Here is a 22367-nt window from a genome sequence, read left to right on the forward strand (position 1 = left end):
AAATTGATAAAGCCAATTGTCTCGAGGTTAGAAAACCTCATATAAAGTTACAAAAAAAAAAATGTGTTCAAGGGGTGGAAAGAAAAGAAGTCCTAGGCCCTGCCAGGCTGCTCCGATGAAGTCACCACCTCGCCCTCCTGCTCGGCGGCTACGGAGGTCTCCCCGGTCTCGGAGGGCGCCTCTTGCTGAAGGCGATCTTTGAACTTCTCCAGGAAGCTGTCCCATGCATCTGCCCCCATAAAGGAGAAGTCTCCATCTAGGTTGTAGACCCAACAGTGGTATAGCATGGCCTCCATGGAGGAGCTAGCGGCTGCCCTCTCCGTTGCCAGGGCGACCTTGGCCTCCTCGGCCTCGGCCTTCGCGGTGTCCAGTGCGACCCAAGCGGCCCTGGCCTCCTCGAGCTCAGTCCTCGCAGCGGCTAAAGCAGCCAGGGTAGCCTCGACCTCTTGCAGCTTGGGGCGAGATGCATCCAGCTCGGCCTGCGCAGCCGCCAGGGCATCCTTGGCATCCTGTTCTTGCTTTTGGGCAGTCTTAAGGGTAGCCAAATTTTTCTGGTGCTCGCCCCTCATGTCCTCGAGCCGAGCCCTAGATCGGGATATGCTCCGGTGGAGAGCCAAGGCACCCTGCAAGACAAAAAGATGATAAGGCAACTGCCTTAGAGAAAAAGAAAAACAAACATGTAATGCATAATGAGCATGAGATACAAATGGCAAAGTCAACTTACCGTGAGAGCCATCCCCAATGAAGACTCCATCACATTCTCCGGGCTCCTCGTCTCGATCGCCCGCAGGTCCCTCTCAGCGGCGTTGTAGCAATGGTCCACGGTGTAGCTCACCGTCTCATAGACCGTCCCTCGAAAGACATCGGGGATCTTCTCCAGAGCCTGGGTATTCACCGGGGCGCGCACCTCGGGGGTTGTGGTCGCCAGGGTCCTGGGGGGCACCTCCGTATCCCAAGCTGAGTCAGGAACTCACGGGGGAGGAGGAGGCATCTTCATAACAGGAGGGGGCAGAGGAAGTTTCTCTGGAGATGCCGAAGCCTGGTTTTTCCCCTTTGCAGGAGACTTAGAGGTGCTCCCAATGGCCTTCTTTGCCAGCCGGAGTTTTTTCACCATGGGCCCAGAGGCCCCAGAAGAAGGGTTCCCTCCAGGGAACATGGCTCACAGGTCGTTGCCCTCGGACTGAGACATCTCCTCTGAGAAAGCAAAGGCAAATTATTAATATACAAGTATAAACATTTATGCAAGACAACAAAAGTTAAAGGGAAGACAGATCTCAAGTATTGAAAGGGATCCTACCCTCCGAGCTAGAGGAGGAATCTATGGTCATGACCACCAGCCCCGGAGCTACAGCAAGGGAGTCTAGGTTAAGGACCTCGCAGGCTGCAAGAGGCTCTGGGTCCGAATCTGGCTCGGGACTGGACTCTTCTACATATTGCCTAAGACCCGAAGCTACTATACCCTCCCGAAGGGAGGGCCACGACCGAAGATTGGTCCCATACTCCTCAAAAAAGACCAACCTAAAAGCTATGGTGTTGTCTACGACTACAGTGCCCCTAGGGCGGCTACTTTCGTAATCCAGCACGAGCTGGTCGACGCATTGGAGTAGGGTTACGTCGTGGTCTGGGTCACTTCGGTGACGTTGAACGGGCTGGTTAGGATTGAACCTAGCTAACCGAAGGTCCGCAGTGGCCCTATCTAAGTCCCTAAGCATGTAAGGATTACCTTGCCTAGAGGGACCGACTGCTGCTCTGGACCGGGCCATCTCCTCGTCCGTTTGTTGGGTGACCTCCAGAGCCCGTTTCCGCCTCATGAGGGGCACCTTGTCCTCTTCCTCTTCTCCCGCAGCCTCCTCCTCGGGAATGGGTGCTATCTCGCGAGCTGGGGGGAGGCCCCGCGGTCTCCTCAAGGACAAAGTCTGGCCTGGGGAGATTAGTTTGCACGCTAGCATCGTCTCGTCCGACACGAGCTGGTGGTAGTCCTTTTCGCTGGGGGGCAGCCTCACCAATGTCTCGTATTGACCCCCGAGGGTCACGGATTTGTCCGTCCTCGCGAAAATGGCTGCATGATTCTCTCTAAGCCAGAAAATAATAAAGGAAGATAACCAATAATCATCTCACGAGCTAAGAGCAAAGGGTACTTACGAAGGCGATTGAAGTAGTGATGTTCGCAATTGCAAAACCCCGTCGACATGAAGAGCTGGTCTTTGAAGTCATTGGGGTGGCGGGGCAGCTCGATGACCGCAGCCGCGTTTGGAAAGCGGGTCAAGTAGTAGAACTCGTTGCCTCGCCCCCACTGCTCTGGGCTAGCCTTGACACAAAAAAAGTATAAGATATCCGCTGGGGTGGGGACCTCCCATTCCTGCTTCAGGAATAAATACCTCAACCCCGCTAACAAACGATACGAGTTAGGGGGGAGCTGGAAAGGGGCCAACCTCACGTAATTGAGGAAGTCAGCAAAATACTGGTCAAGCGGGAGGAAGGCCCCAGCCTTGAAGTGCTCGTCACTCCAGGCCGCGTATTCTTCATCGAGCAGCGTGCAGCTCTGCTTGCCTTCTAGGGGAGGTCGGCCGATTAGAGCGCCCCTCCCAATCTCGATATTGTGGGAAAGGAATATCTTATTCACTTTCCCCTGGTCGGTGATCTTCGAGACGATCCTCTCAGCCTCGAAGAAAGCGTCGGGGCTCACCTCGAGCTCCTGCTCCACGGCAAGACCGAAAACGGGGATCGGAGAGTCCGTGACCACCTCTTTTCCCTTGGCTTGCTGAGAAGACGAGCTGCAAGAGGTTTTCTTACGGGCGTTCTTCTTTGGTCCCATCTGGTCACCTAGCGAACAAAAGAAGAAATTTTAGAAAAGGCGACCTAAGCATAGGAAAGAATCTAACGCGAAGAGTTTCCTTTGCACGGGCTGAGGTAATCTCAGCCCATGGAGAGTGAGACCACACGGTTCTATGAACACACACCTGTGCTCCCAACGGATCCCCGATTACTCGAAATCCGTGTGTCAGGAGGGTCAGGATAAAAGTTTTCCTTGGAAGGAAAGTTTCAGTAGGCAAATAGTGCAAAACCTCCTGTGAAGCGTGTCGCCTAAGCTACCCGATTTTGCACCCAAAAGGCTGGATATTTCAAACAGGCATACCAAAAATCCTACCCAGAAAATTTCCCCAGAAAGCGTACCCTATGAGCCATGCTCCTAAATGGTTTTTTCTACGATCGATGCCCTAAAATAAAAACCTGCTCCTATCATACCCATAAAAAACCAACAGAATGTTGCTTGCGGCTACAGGAACAATTTACCTAAGCTATAGTGAAGAGAAAATTTAAAGCATGCATAAGCAAAAAACTTACAAAGTGCTTTGTTGTGGGGAGGATGAAGGGGTCGTCTGGGTTGGAGCCTCGTCGGAATAGCTGGTGCCAAAGCCTCAAAGGAGCTCTCGCGTCTGAACTTCTGGAACGCTGGGAACAGTAACCGGAAGAAAGAGAGGGTTTTTTTAGGCTGAGAAGGAAGAAGAAGATGGGAAAATTAGAAAATTTTCGAATAAACGGGTGGCCCATGCGTAAGGTGGACACCCCTTTTATATACGTAGGAGGCCAAGTAAGGAGGGCCATTGGATTGCCCTGATGTGGGATACGAGGCTCTCCACTCGAAAGGCAAAGCGACGACCGAGTATAGGCTAGGCCATTTAATGCGGTTCTCGGAAGACGTACCGTCACCAACCACGATGCTCCACGTATTCGGCGTCTGCATAATGGGCGGAATGTGAAGAGCCCACAAGGAAGCCTGAAAGCCTCCACTATGGCCCTAGGTGGCGCCATGTGCCACGAGTAGGGGCTTGGGGGGCAAATGTACGCCCTAATTTTCCACGGGCTATTAGCGAGCTGAGATATGACACAATTATATCAGCCACGTGGCCGGAGCTGCTGCTATCAGGTCCTACCTCTTTAGCTCGAGGTAGCCGAAAGTTTATTAAGATTACTAAGGAGCCAAGTCAGAGGTATGAAGACCGCGGGTTAAGAAGGCATCCAGCTCGAGGTGCGAGCCTGAGTTGGAAACTGTGACCCTTTATAAAGTCAACCACACAATGTAAACGTGCATATATCAGACATCACGTGTCTGATATATCCCTGAATTCTCGGACACGCAGCATAAACGTGCGTGTTCATGCACCCACGACTAGGTTGGGCCGTGCGGCCCATTATCCCCCTTACCTATTGATTAGACCACACTTCATTTGTCAGGTTTTAGGAATTAATCATGAATGTCACAGAAATGACATGATGGGTAAGAAGGTCGCGGGATGACCCCCCTTGCCAACGCCCAGGTGTCCTCTCTTATAAATATGGAGACCCTGGGAGTTGCAAAGGGTTAGATTCTATTGTGTAAAGAAATACCCTGTAAAGAATACCAGAAATATAGCAATAACACAGGCTGGTGGATTAGAAGGATTTTAACCTTTGAACCACCTAAAAAAGTATTCGTATCATCAGTTCATTTTAAGATCATTCATCTGTTTCGGTTCATTACTTAGCACTAATCCCATTCTCTAATTTTTTTAATTACCTGTTGGTGAAGAACTGCGTCAACAACTCCCAAGTCTTAATAATATAGACTCGTGGACTAGGCAGAGTTAACTGTTGAACCACGTAAAAACTTTGTTGTTTTCTCTTTTATTCATTTGCTCCAATATTTTATTATTTAATTGCTCTACTATCTAAGTTGACGAAAAACGGCGTCAACAATATTATTATAATAATGATATTATATTATATTTGAATTTATATTAATATATTTAATAAATATCTATTTTTAATAATTTTTAAAGGTATATTTTGTTAAATATTTATAATATTTCGTTAAATTTAACAAAAAAAACCATTAAAACAAAAAAAATCGTTAAATGCACATTTTTTATATATATTTTAGAAAATGTCTTGTGTTCTTTTTTATTAAAATAAAAAATTTACCGGTGGATATTACCTAAATATTTTTAAAATACTATAAATTTATTATGTCAAACAGCATAGTGTTGTTGTGAGATATACCTTGTATGACGTCCAACACAACATGAAGTAATATTATATGTGTGATTTATATTATCTAATGAGTCTGAATTTTTAAATAAATTATACATATATTTTCACTTCATGTGATATTGGATACATTTATATAATTATTCTAATCAATAAAATAAACAAAGTTTAATTACATATAAATTTAATTATTGTATTTGATTGTGCACTAAAATAATGTATAACTTAATTATAAGTTTGTATGTGTTAGCTTTTAATTTTTTATCATTTTATGATTTTTTGAGAACTTAGTCCTAAATTTGAGTGTTTACATAAAGGGTTTTTCAAACTAGTTTTTTTTTCTTCCTTTGAGACCTTTTAAGGTATTAAGAAGTTTTTTAGCGTTCACTTTTTGTCTAAGAAATTTGATTAGTTTCTTTTATTCTAGAACTTGTAAATTGGGTCATGCAAGTGTTTGTTATTTTGGATTGTCACTCTCTTTATAGAGCTAGATTGATCTTGTCTATAAGTTCTGATTTGGGATAATTATATGTGTTTATCCATAAATTAGTTGCTGATGACGTGGTGGACACGTAGCAGAGATACGACTCGCCTATCGACCAACATTATTTTTACACGAAGAGATCAAATTCTATATACGACCAGCCTGGTCGTATGTTCGCTTATTTATGTAAAGATCTGTACAGTTGTGAGGATATCCGAAAATATCTCTTCATTATGACTTGCAGATCCGATCATTAAGGATAGATATTATTTCCTAATTCATGTAACTCTTTCTGAGCTTATAAATATACAAGAGATAGCTCAAGGAAGGGGGTCGATCTTTTTGCTTAGAGAATTACATGACTATTATCCATCATTGTATTTTTTTCTTTTACTAAGGTCCGTGAAACTCAGGAACCCTGGTTCTTTGATCACACCTTGGGAGTTCAATATTAATAATAGTATCAAGTGGACCTAGGTCATTACCAATTACTGGGGCCGAACCACTATAAATCTCTGTGTTCTTTATCTTTCCATTAGATTATTTTCAAGCTCTATATCGTTTTCTTGTCGTTTCCTGGACTCCGTGTCGTTGACCAAAATCAGGGTTAACATTCTGATGCTTTCATTGAGAGCTTTGAATCCAAGAAAAACTAATGGCAAAGACTACCAAGAAAACTAGACAGGCTGATGCCGCTCCATCCTAGCCTCCTCCACCAAACATGGCTGAAGACGAACCTCATTTGGAGTTCAATGAGGACGAAGTAGACTCTAAGGCCCTGAAGACAACACTGGGGCTGTTGCAAGATGAACTGGCCGCTCTGAGGGCCAATCAAGAGAGTGCCACCGAGGTAATGGTGTCACAACAGAGAGAGATAAAGCGCCAGCACCAAGAGCTGAGCGAGAGACAGGCGGAGATGGACTGTCGTCAGAGGGATGCCATGGCAGCCCTCGAAGCAGCCCTCCAATTGGCTAGGAATCAGGCTGCACTTGCCTCGCAGCCTGATCACCCCCCGAGTGGACCACCTCAAAGAGGTACCAATCCTAGCCCTTCACTCCAGCCGACAAGCCCTCAAAGGCCGGAGCAGCCACCAATCCCTCAGGATGATGTCCCACCTAGGGATCCTGAGACGCAACCTCCATCCCAGGCTGGTCGAGGCAATCCCCCGCATCCCAGGCAGAATAAGGCCGGGCAACAACCCCGAAGCCCTAGATGCCCAGGGGGTGAAGAGCCACACCTACCGAGCAGGGGGCAATTTCCTTCTGCCAATAGAAGGAGTTTAGAGACAGGCTCTGCGGTCAGGGGCCCTCCACGACATGAAAATGCACGGGGACCGACCGACCATCACAGGCCTCCCCATGGCGCTCGGGAAGTTCTGGCCCAAGGAGGCAACAGTCGGTCCCACCATAGCCAGTCAAGGTTTAGAGATGGCCACAGCTACAATGAGGCTGACTTAGGCAGAGGCAATGCTGGTTGGAGAAACGAGGAGGGAGGTGGAGGCAGAAGCCCACCACCTAGAGAAGACCGACAAGCAAGACGTAATGCTGGGGGGTAACCCAGAAAAAACAACGTCTTTAGCCGGCTCAGAGCCAGCGAGCAGTGGCGAAGAGATGACAACTTGAGGGATGTACTCAACGGCCACCGAGAAAGGCACGATGAGTACATTCCCCCGGCAATTGAGGTCCCAGCAATTCCTGAAGCCGTTCAAGCAAAAATCGATGCCCTGAACCAGGCTATACAGCAGCTGGTCAGGGGGCGGACATCGCATATCTAGTACAATCGGAGGAGAGGCACTCCTTTCATACAAAGAATTGCTATGGCGGAAACCCCCAATAAGTTCAAGATGCCAACTCTGTCAAACTTTGACGGGTACGGAGACCTGGTATCTCATGTAAACAAATTTGAGATACAAAAGGACATTCAGAAAGTCTCTGAAGACGCTCGCTGCAGGATCTTCCCAGCGACCCTTTCTGATGCCGCTCAGGAGTGGTTCTTTAAGTTCCCTCCTGCAAGTATAATATCCTGGGAAATGTCCGTGAAGGAGTTTTACGGACAGTTCTATGTGGGCCGTGTGCACCCCACTAAGGCAAACTAACTGGTCGAGATATGCCAAAAAGAAGGAGAGCCTTTGAAGGAATATGTCCAGCGCTTCATGCGAGCCGCAGCAGGAGCCAAGACTGTGGGCGATGAAGGCAAGATGATGGCCCTAACCGTTGGGGTTAGGCGCCATTCTCCTCTCTAGAGTAGCCTCAGGAAGCACGGGGTTAATACTACCCAAGATTTTTTAGATTGAGTTGATCGGTACATCAAGCTCGAGGACGCGATTGCCAATGAAGGCAAGTCGCCAGCAAAGGACAAGGGGCCTAAGGAAGATCCTGCCAAAGCCGCCAACGGGTCTAAGCCCAATGGCAACGACAAACGCAACAGGAATGGCAACGGTAAAAATGGTGGAAAGCGGGCGAATGGCAAACCCTCGACCTTCAAGGGTAAACGGCCCAAAAATAATCGATATGAAACGAAATTCACCAATTACACCGCCCTTGTCGAGAGCCGAGCCGAGGTGTCCTAAGCGACCAGCTCGAGTGTGCCCTACAGACGACCCGCGCCTATAAGAAAGGATATCTCCAAGAGAGATTCGACAAAGTTTTGTCGTTATCATAACGACTACGGACACGACACCAATGAGTGTAACCAGTTGAAGGACGAGATTGAGTTCCTGATAAGACAGGGACACATAAGAAGATATGTACGAGCCGAGGGAGGTTCTCAGCGAGAGGCTCAAGATGGCAACGAGTCGGTGCCTGCACGTAAGCGCTCGCCTCCTTTATAGCCAGCTCCCGTGGAAGGTACCCTACTCACCATATGCGGAGGCCCACATCTCACAAGAGATAGTGGAAAAGCGAGGGAACGATACGCTCGAACCCTAAGCCACGACCAGGACATCGAGATGATGAGTGTTGAGGATCATGCACCCAAAAAGGATCGAACAGAGGAGGAACCGATCACCTTCTCTGATGACAACGCCCAGCATGTGCGATTCCCACACTCTGATCCACTGGTCGTGGATGTTCAAATCGCAAATATGATGGTGAAAAGGGTGTTGGTCGATACAGGAAGTTCGGTCAACATCCTATATAAGTCCTCGCTGGAAAGGATGAAACTGTCCATCAAGGACCTAGAGCCATGCAACCAAACCAGTTATGGTTTTTCCGGAGAAGGGCTCGCCCCAGTAGGGTCAATTAGACTCCCAGTCACAACAGGTACCGTATCTGCTAACAGGACATTACTCACCACTTTTATAGTGGTTGATTGTCCTTTGGCGTATAATGCCATAATAGGGAGACCTATTCTGGTAGACCTTCGAGCCGTCACTTCTGTATGGCACCTCACCATGAAATTCCCAACAGACACAGGAGTAGGATGCGTACCGGGAAACCAGCGAGAGGCGAGAGAATGCTACAATGCCTCGATCACCAAGGCAAAAAAGGGTGTATCAAGGGATGCCAGCGGAAAAAAGTTGAAAATGGCATCTGATGTTCACGCCCGCTCAAGTGATAATCTCACCAAATAGGGCGTTGCCCAAAGTGAGGAAAGAGACTTAGAACCTCGTTTTGGGGATTTCAAAGAAGAAGTAAGCCCCATCGAGGACCTTGAAGAAGTCCAACTCGATGAGGGGAATCCGACCAGAGTTATGAAAGTCGGTAAAAACTTAGAGACAATGACAAAACAAGCACTGGTGGAGTTCTTAAAAAGGAACCAGGACATCTTTGCCTGGTCGCATAAAGACATGGTTGGGATAGATCCTGCAATCATCAACCATGTCCTGAACATTGACAAAAACTTCCCACCTGTGCAGCAGAAAAGAAGGCTGCTCGACAAGGACCGATCGAAAGCTTTGAAGGAAGAAGTCAAGAAGCTGAAGGAGAATGGGTTCATCAGGGTGGCGTTTTATCCATCGTGGGTCTCCAATCCCGTACTCATGCCCAAGGAGAATGGCAAGTGGCGTACATGCGTGGATTTTACAAACCTCAATAAAGCCTGCCCTAAAGACTGCTTCCCACTCCCGAGGATCGAACAACTGGTCGATGCCACTACAGGACACGAGATCCTCTCATTTATGGATGCATACTCTGGGTATAACCAGATTAGTATGCATCCCCCTGATGAGGATCACACTAGCTTTCAAACTGATACAGGGCTCTATTATTACAAGGTGATGCCCTCTGGTTTGAAAAACGTTGGTGCGACTTACCAGAGACTCGTCAACCACATGTTTAAGGAGCTGATCGGGGCAAACATGGAGGTCTACGTCGACGACATGCTGGTTCAGTCGAAGAAGGCAGAAGGACATGTAAGGGATTTGCAGGAATGCTTCAACGTCCTTAATAAATATAGGATGAAGCTGAATCCCCTCAAATGTTCCTTCGGAGTTGGATCAGGGAAGTTCTTGGGATTCATAGTTAACTCAAGAGGAATTGAAGCTAATCCTGAGAAGATAAAAGCCCTGATCGAGATGAAGTCGCCAATAAAGATTAAGGATGTCCAAAGTTTGACTGGGAGAATTGCCGCCCTTAGTAGATTTATTTCAAAATCAATGGACAAGTGTGTCCCATTTTTCAATCTACTTAGATGCAGCAAGAAATTTGAATGGACAGATGAGTGCGAACAGGCCTTTCAAGCATTGAAGGCGCATATGGCGCAGCCGCCCATCATGTCGAAGCCAGTAGATAAAGAGACTTTGTTCGTCTACCTGGCAATCACAGACTACGCTGCTAGTGCTGTTCTGGTGAGAGAAGAAGAAGGTGTGTAGAAGGTCGTCTATTACATAAGCAAAAGGCTGATCGGAGCAGAATTAAGATATCCCCCCATTGAAAGGTTAGCCTACTGCTTAGTATTGGCCTCTAGGAAGCTGCGGCCTTATTTCCAAGCCCATCCGATTGTAGTATTAACCGACCAGCCTCTTCGGCAAGTTCTACAAAAGCCAGAGGCTGCCGAAAGATTAATAAAGTTGGTAGTCGAGCTCGGACAATTTGACATATCTTACTTGCCGCGAGCAGCAATAAAGGGGCAAGCCTTAGCTAACTTCATCACCGAGTTTACAGAGCCCGCGGGTGGCGAGCAGATCGAGGAGCCTAGCGAACTTGAATGTCAAATACAAGAACCCTCATGGAAATTATTCATAGACTGATCATCTAACGAATCCCACGCAGGAACAAGAGTGATATTGATAACGCCGGAAGGGCATTGATTTCACTGTGCAATAAGATTTGACTTCACTGCCTCTAACAATGAGGCTGAATATGAAGCGTTGCTCGCTGGATTGCGATTAGCCAAGGACATGAACATTAAAGTGCTTGACATTTATAGTGATTCTCAGCTAGTCGTGAGTCAGATCTTGGGAGAGTATCAAGCACGAGGATTAAAAATGGTCGCCTATCTGAACAAAGCAAAAGATCTGTTAGCCTAGTTTGGCCGATACACTCTACAGCAAGTGCCTCGTGATCAGAATTCCAATGCAGACACTTTGGAAAAGTTGGCAAGTGCAAAAGATGCTGATACTCTGCAAATAGTGCCAGTCGAGCGACTGCCCGCACCCAGCATCCAAGCAACAGAAACCTCTCTAGTCATCCAAATGGCGGATACATGAATGGCGCCATATGTAGAATATCTATCAAGCGGCGTGCTACCAGCGGACAGAAACAAAGCTAGGACCCTTCAGTGGCAGGCTACTAGGCATATCCTGGTCGATGGAATTCTGTACCGAAGGGGATACTCACTGCCACTTCTCAGGTGTATTACAAAGGAAAAAGTCAAAGATTTGATGAAAGAGGTACACGAAGGTTTTTGCGGGGACCACACTGGGGGCAAAGCTTGTCGAAAAAGATCCTAAGGCAAGGATATTTCTGGCCAACAATGAATGAAGACTCCATGGAGTTCGTGCAAAAATGTGACAAGTGTCAAAGGTTTTCTAAGATCCCGCGAGTAGCTCCCAATGAGTTAAAGCAGATGCAGAGTCCATGGCCCTTTGCGGTTTGGGGAATAGATCTAATTGGATCTTTGCCTACAGGGAAAGGTGGTGTAAAGTATGCAGTGGTTGCCGTCGACTACTTCACCAAATGGGCCGAGGCTGAGCCACTCGTGATCATAACAACGAAGAAAGTGCTTGACTTCGTGGCCAAAAACATCATCTGTCGCTATGGATTGCCAAAAAAGACAGTCTTAGATAATGGCACCCAGTTCGACAGTGATCTATTCACAGACTTCTGCAAACGCCACGACATTATTAAAATCTTTTCTTCAGTTTCTCATCCCCAGGCGAATGGAAAAGTTGAGGCAGTTAACAAAACGCTGAAGGATACACTGAAGAAAAGACTTGAAGAAGCTAAGGGAGCATGGCCAGAACAGTTGCCTGAAGTCCTCTAGTCGTATAGAACTTCCCACCGAATAGCAACAGGTGATACCCCATTTTCCTTGGCATACGGATATAAAGCCATGTTGCTTGTTGAGTTGGATCCGCCCTCTCACCGCAGATTGACATACGACCAGGATTCTAACAGCCAGCTCCTCATGGAATCCTTGAACTCGATTGATGAAAGACGAGAACAAGCCCAGCTCCGAGTAGCTGCATACCAGCAAAAGGTCGCCAGGTATTTCAACTCCAAAGTTCGAGAAATAAAGTTCAATGTTGGAGACCTTGTGCTCCGAAGAGTTTTTCTTAACACCCACGACCAAGCTGCTGAAGTACTCGGGCCAAATTGGGAAGGGCCTTACCAGATTGATGAAGTCCTTCACCCAGGCACTTATAAACTTACCCGCTTAAACGGAGATCTCGTTCCTCGATATTGGAATGGAGAACACCTGCGCAAGTATTATCAATGAACAATTCTTCTTAAAGAATTGGCTTGTATAAATTTTACTTTTTACAAGTTTCGTGTAAGATCTTATTGATCACTCGTAAAGACATGTTTAGTCCATTTACTACGAGAATTAAAGGGACTGTGCTCAGCCCTCAGCCATTTACTACAACTATTATATTTATTACAAGTATTTGCTCATTACGTGTGTTGTTTTGCTGTATTATAATTCTAATCGCATTGCTAAGAGTTGTAACGTTCGGGCAAGTTCTAGTCAAGGCAAGTGACCAAGGACCTAAAGCTCCCCGATCACTTGGGGGGCATACAAGGTACAAGTAAGCAAAACATATCATTAAAAGGTATGTAAACACATGAGCAAAATAAGTGAAAGCATGATAGGGCACTTAGAGTATTTTTCAAAATTTTGATATTTTGTTAAATCAAACCAAAGTGCTATGCTAAGTTCGGTCATGCGAACAATTAGATATTATAATAATATGCAAATATATTGTAATATCAAAGCGATCCTTTTACACCACAAGCAGTAACTGCTTGGATGTAATTGTTTAAAATAAAAGTAAAAGCTGCCCGTGCAGCAAACCAAAAAATTATATTGTCTTTACATCACGACCCGTAGGTCATGTAATTAAAAAAAAGAAATATAAAAGGAAAAAAATTAAGGAGCTTGAGGAGCTGGAGGATCTTGGGGAGGGTTCTGGTCGACGACTTCATTGTCCGAACCCTCCATCCCGGTGGCCAGCGAGATTTCGGGGGAAGCAGGGACCCTCGACCCTTCTTCTTCAGCAAGTTGAGCTGTGCAGCAAGTTAAGTTGCGCAGCAAGCCAGCTCAGCTTCCCTCGCGTTCTCAGGAAGATAATCAAAATTGGCACCCTGATTGTGCTTCCAGAAGTCATAGAAGCACCTCAGGGTGGCATTTTTGTACCTCTCTAAGTTGGCAGCATTGTTCTTCTCCAAGTCCCTAACTCGGTCCTCCATGTCTCTGGTTTCTAGCCTGCTCATGATCAAGTCCAGCTCGAGCTGCTTAGCCACCTTATAATTAGAGCGGTTGGACTCCTTGTATTGGTCCCTCACCTCGCGGGCTTTTTCCAGAGACTTCAACTTCTCCTCCAACTCATTGGCCAGTTGGGCCTTTTCCGCAGTCACCACCGCCAGCTGATCAATGTGCCTGGCCTCGGCAGCTTTGAGTTCATCCTCGTACCGTTGATCCAAGGTCCTGGCCTCCTCGGTGACGACATCCAGGCAGATGTGACCAACAGTAAGGGTCAGCATGGCCTGCATGCAGAACAAAAATTAGACAAACAGTAAAATTACCAAAAGCCTAATGTCACAAAGGAGACAACTTACACTGGTGAACTCATTCAAGGCTCAGTTTAGAATTGGGTCGACGACCATTGTGTCCGTAGCCACCATTGCCGCCCGACAGCGGTCGTGCTTGGCGATTTCGGTAAGCCTCTCCTTGATCAGTTTAAAGGAACGGCTAACCATCAGATTCCCGGTTGAGGCAGGAGCTTCCTGCTGGGTTTGGTCAGATGGGGCAGCAGGAGAAGGAGTCGACTTGGCCATAGCAGATGGAGTCTACTGCTCGTGGGGGAAGGTGGAGTCGCGGTGGCCGAGGGACCGGCCTCCGAAGGGCCTGCATTCCGGACCTTCTTCGGCTGAGGCTCTTTGCTGCTCTCCCCAGCATGTCTCTTACTGGCTTTCTTTTTGCTCTAAGGGGCAGCAGCAGCCTCTGGGGTGATGTAAAGGTCGAATACATTGGTGGAGTCCATACCTGAAAAGCAAGAACAAAGTCAAACCATGAGATAGCATGAATAGTCAAACACATTACATCAGAAAAAGAAACAAAAAAGGATTGCAAAGTCCAATACCCGAGCTATTATTACTGGTCGCTACACTACAGACTCTACTAGTCTTGCACTCATTCTTTGACACGAAGAAGTCTAGCCCTAAGTGTGGAGCATATTTAAAATTGCCGTCCTCGTCGAATAGATGACAGGGAATTGGAAAATTGTTTAAAAGCGAAATTACTATACCGTTGTCATCCGACGAGTCTTCAAAGAATACGGCAAGCTCGATGGCCTTCTATTTTCCTTTCCCCGAGGGGCCCAAGGGCCTCTCTACTCGAGGAGTGCTAGCAGGTTCCCTGATCGTGACCCCAGTCGGTCTCCTTCGCGGAGGGGACGCTTGGGGTTGCTGCTTGGGTTCCTCTTCGACGCGAACACTCCATGCCGAAGGCCCCCTCGTATTTGATTGAGGGGCCCAGAGGCCAACCAACCTAAGGTTACCCTCTGTAACCAGATTCTTGACACTCTTCTCAGCATCTGGCATGCTGGCTAAGAGTGCCGATCTTGACTCCATTCTCAGAGTTGGGTTTGGTCGCAGCCACGGGCCTAGAAGACATCAAAAGTTTAAGACATCGTGGAGGAAAACACTAAGTGAAGAAGTCAGCCAGCGATACGAAAGTTTTGCCTCCTCGTACGAAAGTCAGGTTGTCTGCAACCAGGCCAGGCGTAAGGAAGTACTCCTAGTAGTACCTCCCCACGTTTGAGATGTAGGTCGTGTCAGTCAGGAAAGTGCATCCGTTTTCCTACTGACAAAGATGGAAGAACCCCGTGCCTTCATGGTTCGGGTTAGATTTGAGGTCGAACAGATAGTTGACCTCATGAGGCGATGGCACGGGCCATTTTTTTTTTGCTGTACAGGATATAGAGTGCAGCGAGCATCCTATATTTGTTTGGGGTAATTTGGAAGGGGGCAACTCCAAAATAGTTGGCCACCCCCTGAAAGAATGGATGAAGAGGCAAGGTGGCCCCTGCCTCAACATGAAATCGCGACCAGGCGCTGTAGGCGCCACCAGGCAGATTATCCCTTTGGTCTGGGTTGGGCTTGACTAGGGTCACCCCTGTCAGACTATATTTTCTTAAGTAGTTGGCGATCATTCTGACCGTCACCCTACTTTCAGAGACTACATGCCACTCGACATCCGGCTGAGTAGCGTGTCGAGGGCGGGCGTGTCTTTGGATGTTTGGATCAGAGACATTTTCCTCTCGATCACTAGTTGAGGGAGCATCAATAGCAGGCTGATGAGAAGTGTTGGAGGTTTTTCTTTTCTGGGCCTTAGTTTTGGTGCGAGCCATATTTCGGGTCAAAACTGGGGAAGTGTTTGGATTAATGTGAGAAAAGGGAATATCGGGTATCAATGTCGAGGGTTGTTCTTCGTCCTCGAGCAGTTGAGCTAGCAGATCGTCGTCGATAGATCTTTCTCCTCCCCACGGGTCTTGCATATAAACTGCAAACAGACAAAGGGGGAGATAAGACGCACAACCTGGGAGCTTATGTTGAAAGTTGGAATAACGTTTCTCGTGTCTATCGACCAACATCATTCTAATCGAAACACCAAGTTTTATGCGAGCAGTTTGAAAAACGAATCAAAAAGTGAAAGTAAAAAGTTTTTTCTGAAAAAAGTTTTTTCAACTCCAAAGGGGCAGGAAAAACCCAGTTTTTTAGCTAGCCTAAAAATTGAATTTTTACTTCGATTTTACGCTCTAAATCCATGATCCTGTCTATCAAACTGATTCCTGACTTATATAAAGCAAAAGTACACTATCCTATCAAGCATCAAACGGTATATGCAAAATCTTCACAAATTTCTACCCAAGAACACAAAAATTTTCAGAGCACAGAAGCATCATGCATGACATCTCAAAGGGTTAAACGTCGAAGAAAGTTTACCTGAGTGGAGATTGAAGATTCTGAGAAGGAAGAACTTTGAGTTTGCAGGCGAGAGATCCTCGGCAAAGCGTCTGGAAACCTTAAAGTCCGGGGCTCTGAAATATATTTTTTGAGAGTTCTTGGCAAAAAGATGGCGTGTAAAGAGTTAAAAGAAGATTGTGGGGATTATTTATAGAGTTGATGTGTGCCGAAAAGGGGTAATCATGGGTTACCTTTTTCAAGGCATGGGGGAGTGTAACAGCCATCAGAATGATTTCTTGAAAACTGAAAAGGCATGATTGGACGTGATTAGGTCACTATTTTCAAGAACGCATGAGAGTTCTGACAGATTTCGTGGGGTATACGAAAAGTTATTTTCCTAAGTTTACTTATTGCTGATCGCAATAAATAAACTTGGGGGGCAAATGTTTATCCATAAATCAGTTGCTGATGACATGGCAGACACGTAGCAGAGATACGGCTTGCCTATTGACCAACATTATTTTTACACAAAGAGATCAAATTCTATATACGACTAGCCTGGTCGTATGTTCGTTTATTTATGTAAAGATTTGTACAGTTGTGAGGATATCCGAAAATATCTCTTCATTATGACCTGCAGATCCGATCATTAAGGATATATATTATTTCCTAATTTATGTAACTCTTCCTGAGCCTATAAATATACAAGAGCTAGCTCAAGGAAGGGGATCGATCTTTTTGCTTAGAGAATTACATGACTATTATCTATCATTGTATTGTTTTCTTCTTCTAAGATCCGTGAAACTCAGGAACCCTGGTTCTTTGATCACACTTTGGGAGTTCAATATTAATAATAGTATCAAGTGGATGTTGGTCATTACCAATTACTGGGGCCGAACCACTATAAATCCATGTGTTCTTTATCTTTCCATTAGATTATTTTCAAGCTCTATATCGTTTTCTTGTCATTTTCTAGACTCCGTATCATTGACCAAAATCAGGGTCAACAATATGTAAACTTTATGTTTGATACTTATTTACAATCTTGTTTTGTCTTTGTTATGTGACAATTTTGATTTGACTTTGTTATGTTACAAGTCTAGTATCCGATTATGGTTTAGTTATTTTAATATATTTCTAATCTAATTTATTATTGACTCTTTTTCAATTTCCTATGAAATGAAGAGTTTGTTAGTTTTTCAATTTTCATTTTATTTATTTAATAAAGCTAGTTTAACTTATTATAAACTAAGTTAAAGCGGTCTATGAATTAGTTTGAATGTCTTCTGACTAGACAACAAACTTTTTGAACGGAAATGATCTCTCCGTTTTTTATGTTTTCTTCAATTTAATCTTTTGTGATTGCATCACTACTTTTTTGAAGAAAGCAAATAAAAAATCTTTTTTTTTTTTTTTGAGAGAGAGACTGGTATAAATATCTTAGAACTTATGCCTTAGAACAATTTTCTTATTTGTACTGACGTAGCATCCATTTTAACTCAATAAAAAATATGACATTTAAAGAAAGAAATATCGTATAAAGATTCACATTCTCGAATTATTTTAATCAAGTTCAACTTTCAGAGGTTGGGTATATGTACCTATTTTATGTTAGTGATAGTAGATTTTGTGTTGGTAGAGATAGCATATTCCCATAGTATGGCCAGAGAATGACATATATGTATCGTTACATACTAAATTGTTTAATTGAAAGATATATAGGGCAGAGAATGACAAATATAGAGGAATCAAATTGGAAAGGATGAGTACTACTGTTGGTAATAGTTAAGTTGATGATGAGAGTAGTGGTGGGTTGTTTTTGAGCAACTGTTGATAGTGGTGTTATTAGAGGAGGCTTTTTCTAAAAAGAGGAGAAAATGCTTATTTCTAGTTCTGGGAAAAGATTCGACACTAAGATGGGGGACTCTGTTCTTAGGGAATCCTTTTTATCTAAAACTTAAGGTGGAGCATTATATAAGATATGGTCTTCCTTACAAACGGTAGTCTTGTCCCTTTCTCTTGAGTAACCCAAACCCTACTCCCATATATATATACTTTCTAATGCATATACATATATATGGAAATTCTACAATATGGGCGCCACTTTTGCCCCAACTGGTAGGGGCGACTCTGTTTTCGACACGTGAAGAAATTATAACTTAATTTTTTTTATATGAAAATGTACTCTGTAGTTATAGTAGACATCTCACTAATTTTCGAGAAATTTTAAATAATTTACGGTACCAAAAAATAGAATTCAAAATAGTAAGTTGCACACATGGATAAAAAAAACAGGCACGCATGCTACTGATGGTTTGAGAAATGTTTTTGGCACTGTAAATTATTCAGAATTTCTCGAAAAACTCGTGGAATGTCTACTATAACTACAATGTATACCATCATATAAAAAAATTTAGGTTATAATTTATCTATGTGCCAAAAACAAAGACACTCATACCGGTAGAAGCAAAAAATATATATCTTTTTATATAAAAAGTGTGTAGATAATGAAATTTTTTAGTTTTAACGGTCTTTTTTATTAACTTTAATGGAATATTATAAACATTTAACGGAATATACATTTAAAATCAAATAAAAATAATATTTATTAATTATATTAATATAAATTCCAATATTATAAAATATCATTATTATAATAATAGTTAATACAAGACTACAAATTAAATAATTATATTAATATAAATTTAAATTCAAATGTTATAAAATATCAATATTATAATAATATATAATACAAGATATTTAATAATATATTAATGTAAATTAAAATGTTATAAAATATTACTATGATAATAATATATAATCCTAATTTTTTTCCTATTTATATTAATATGAATTCAAATAGGGTTTATGCCATTTTAGATCCTGTATTTTGGTTTATTACCTGTTTGGACCCTGTGTTTTGACAAATTATTTTTTGGACCATGTGTTTTATAAAATAGTTCAAATAGACCCTTAAATCTGATTTTGATCAAAAAATTTTGAACTAAAATCACAAATAATTCATCAAACTAACAACTCAGAACAAAAATACAGTCATTCTGCCTAAGAACTGTGTTGTTATATTCAATTTTTTGTTCATCAAAATCAAGTTTAGGGGCCTATTTGAACCATTTTACAAAACACAGGGTCCAAAAAATAATTTGTCAAAATACAGGGTCTAAACAGGTAATTAGTCAGAACACGGGGTCTAAAAAGGTATAAGCACATTCAAATATTATTATTATAACAATATGTAATAGAAGCTAGATATTTAATACTTATATTAATGTAAATTTAAATATTATAAAATATTATACATATACAGGTGTCGCGTATATTTTATATTATGTATGTACATAATCTTAATTTTTATTAAAAAAATTATTGTTTATATTTAAAAAATATTATTCTTTTTATTTGATTTAACTAATATAAATATATATATTCATATTGAATACACAATAAATATTATATATAGGTGTCATATGTATATAAATAGTATGATGGTGTAATTACATAAAAAAATTATAATAAAATTTATCTTTAATCAAGAAAATGTTATCATACTATATATATATATATTTTAAAATCATAAACAATGTTTTGGCTTAATTTTTCTGTAAATCCTAAAATTAGCAAATTTTTATAGAAATATCTTATTATTTAAAAGATAATTTTAATTTTCCATTATTGAGATTTTTGGAATATTAATGGCTTAAATTAGTTTGTAAGGTTTTCGTATAATTCTGTATTTAGCTTGCTTTTATCACAATATGTTTTATAAAGGGAAGTTGTATCCTCGTTATATAAAGCAAATATTCTGTACTTACTCAAAATCATTTCTTGAATTTTTGTCTTTTATTTTTTCGTGTTGTTCAAGGTAATAAACTGTAGGAAAATAAATCTTTGAAATAATTAATTTTTCATTCTATCTTGAGAAATTTGATCTGACACAGGGTATTAGCTGTCCCCACCAAATTCGTATCTGTCAGATCCGAATCTTCTAAAAATAGCAATTCTTCTTTAATAAAGAATATCTTCAAATATTCTTGCTTTTATTAGGAGATTATTTCTCAACCTTTCTGAGCACGAAATGGATTCTATAAATATGCTTCTAAGACCTTGAGAAGAAGTGAACTCTTGGATGCATAGTTTGTGAGTAAATTGTAATATTTGTGAGAGTTCCTTATTTGTATTCAAGATCATTGTATTCACGTGATCTTTCAGTAAAATGAGTGTTTAGTTTTGTACTGAGATTATACCACTTTCATGAGTGAATATATGTTGTAATTTGAACACAATTCTTATAGTTTTCGGGAGAGGATTTTTCCAAGCCTTGTGTCAGGAGGATGCAAGCACTTGCTGGCCATTGAATGGAGTTCAAGTGGTTGAGCGTTTCAATCAAAATCAGATTAGTGAAAAGAAGTACAACAAAATTGCAGCAAATCTCAAGAGAGAGTCTTGTATTGTTTAAGTCAATATTTTGTACTTATGATTATTTATTATTTGGTTTTATTCTCTGGGCGTGGCACCAAGGAGTAGGTTATCTAAAATGGTTTCTGAACCTTGTAAAAATTTGTTGTGTTCTTTATTATTTTTACACTATCTTTTTATTGTGTTCAGTTTCTGTTGTGACAAGTTCGGATTCTGTCCCAACAGATCTGAAATCTATTTCAACATTCAATTACCATTCCGCACCTCAATTAATTCACATAGTTTAATTAATTTGGTAATTACTAAAAATAGAATTGTATTTTCTTTTAATATGTTTATATCATTAATTCTTTTTTGTATAATATTTTTTATCTATTTAAAATTTATATGAAAATCATACAAATTTAATCAAAATAATTAATAAATTCTATAAATAAAACTAATCAAACGTGCATTGCACGTACGTTGTTTGTTTCTATAGTATATGTCTTCTATATAAAAAGTGTGTAAATAACGAAAATTCTTGGTTTTAACACTACAAAAAACCTCACTTTTGCGCCGGAAAAAGTCCGCGACGTACCCCCGTCGATAATGGCACTTTTGCCAACGCAAAACGTAATGCCCCGGCAATGATATCTTTTGGCGACGAAAAAATGCGCTGGGAAAAGTTTTTGTCACGTTGTTGTGGAAAACACTTTTAGCGTTACAAAAATGCGCCAACAAAAGATGACTCTTTTAGTGGCGCAAAATTGCGCTGGTAAAAGATATGTATTTTAGTGGCGCGTTTTTGCGCCGAGAAAGGTGTATATTTGCAATGAGGGTTGAGACTTTTGCCGACGTAATTTTGCGCCGGTAAATTTTTTTTTAAAATAAATTTTTTGATTATATTACTAATTTTATTTTCAATATATTAATATTAATTAATAAATTTCGACTTTAATATATTTATAATTATTTAATTTTTTAGTAATATTATTTAATTAGAAATAAAATTAAAATTTTATAAATAAATAAAAAAAAATTACAATTATTAATATTTATTGCCTAAGCTCGAATGATCGAGACTGTGGAGAAAGCTCGATCCAAAGAACGAGATTAGGCTCAGAGCGTGAATTCCATGGAAAGGGGGAAGGTGGATTTATTTTCGAAGATTCTAGATTTTCAAGGAAAAAAGTTGGCGGTTACTCAAAAAGTGATATTTTTTAGATACGTACAATTTATAAACCCTAATCTTATACCCATTTCTTGGTCTACACGATATGATATTCAAAATCAAGAAAAACCATTAAAAGAGCCATATTTACATCATTCATGCAAAATCTGGGTTCGAAAATCCGTAATCTCAGAAGAACCTAAAAACTACATGATATTGACTAAAATATCCTAGTGATAAACTTGTGTCCAAAAGTGCTACTATAACATAAACACACATAAAAAAACACAATATATAAGCATATGGGATCAAGAACATAAACTTACACATGGTGGCTTGCGGATACAAAGAGATTGAGACCGGAGGAATGGTAGCAAGAACGACCTCACAGAGTTTAATAGGCCAAAGTTGTTTTGTTTTCTCGGTTTAGAGAACATGCAAAGAGGAAAAAATGGGTTTTTTGGCTCTGGTTTCTCTTTTTCTTTTTGAAACTAAAAGATGCAAAAATGGATGAAGAAGATGACTCGGGCAAAATTATAAGCCCCAAGGAATGTGAAAGGTTGAGTTGATCGGGGCCATTGGCCTGATTCGATATCTGATCTGACGGGCGGGTGCAAACGTGGTAATGGTGGCATAAAGTTGGCAAGCGAATAGATGTGGGCATGGTACAAAAGTACTCAAGTACTCTGACTGAACAACC

Source organism: Humulus lupulus, chromosome 2 (assembly GCF_963169125.1).
Source record: "Humulus lupulus chromosome 2, drHumLupu1.1, whole genome shotgun sequence".
NCBI lineage: Eukaryota > Viridiplantae > Streptophyta > Magnoliopsida > Rosales > Cannabaceae > Humulus > Humulus lupulus.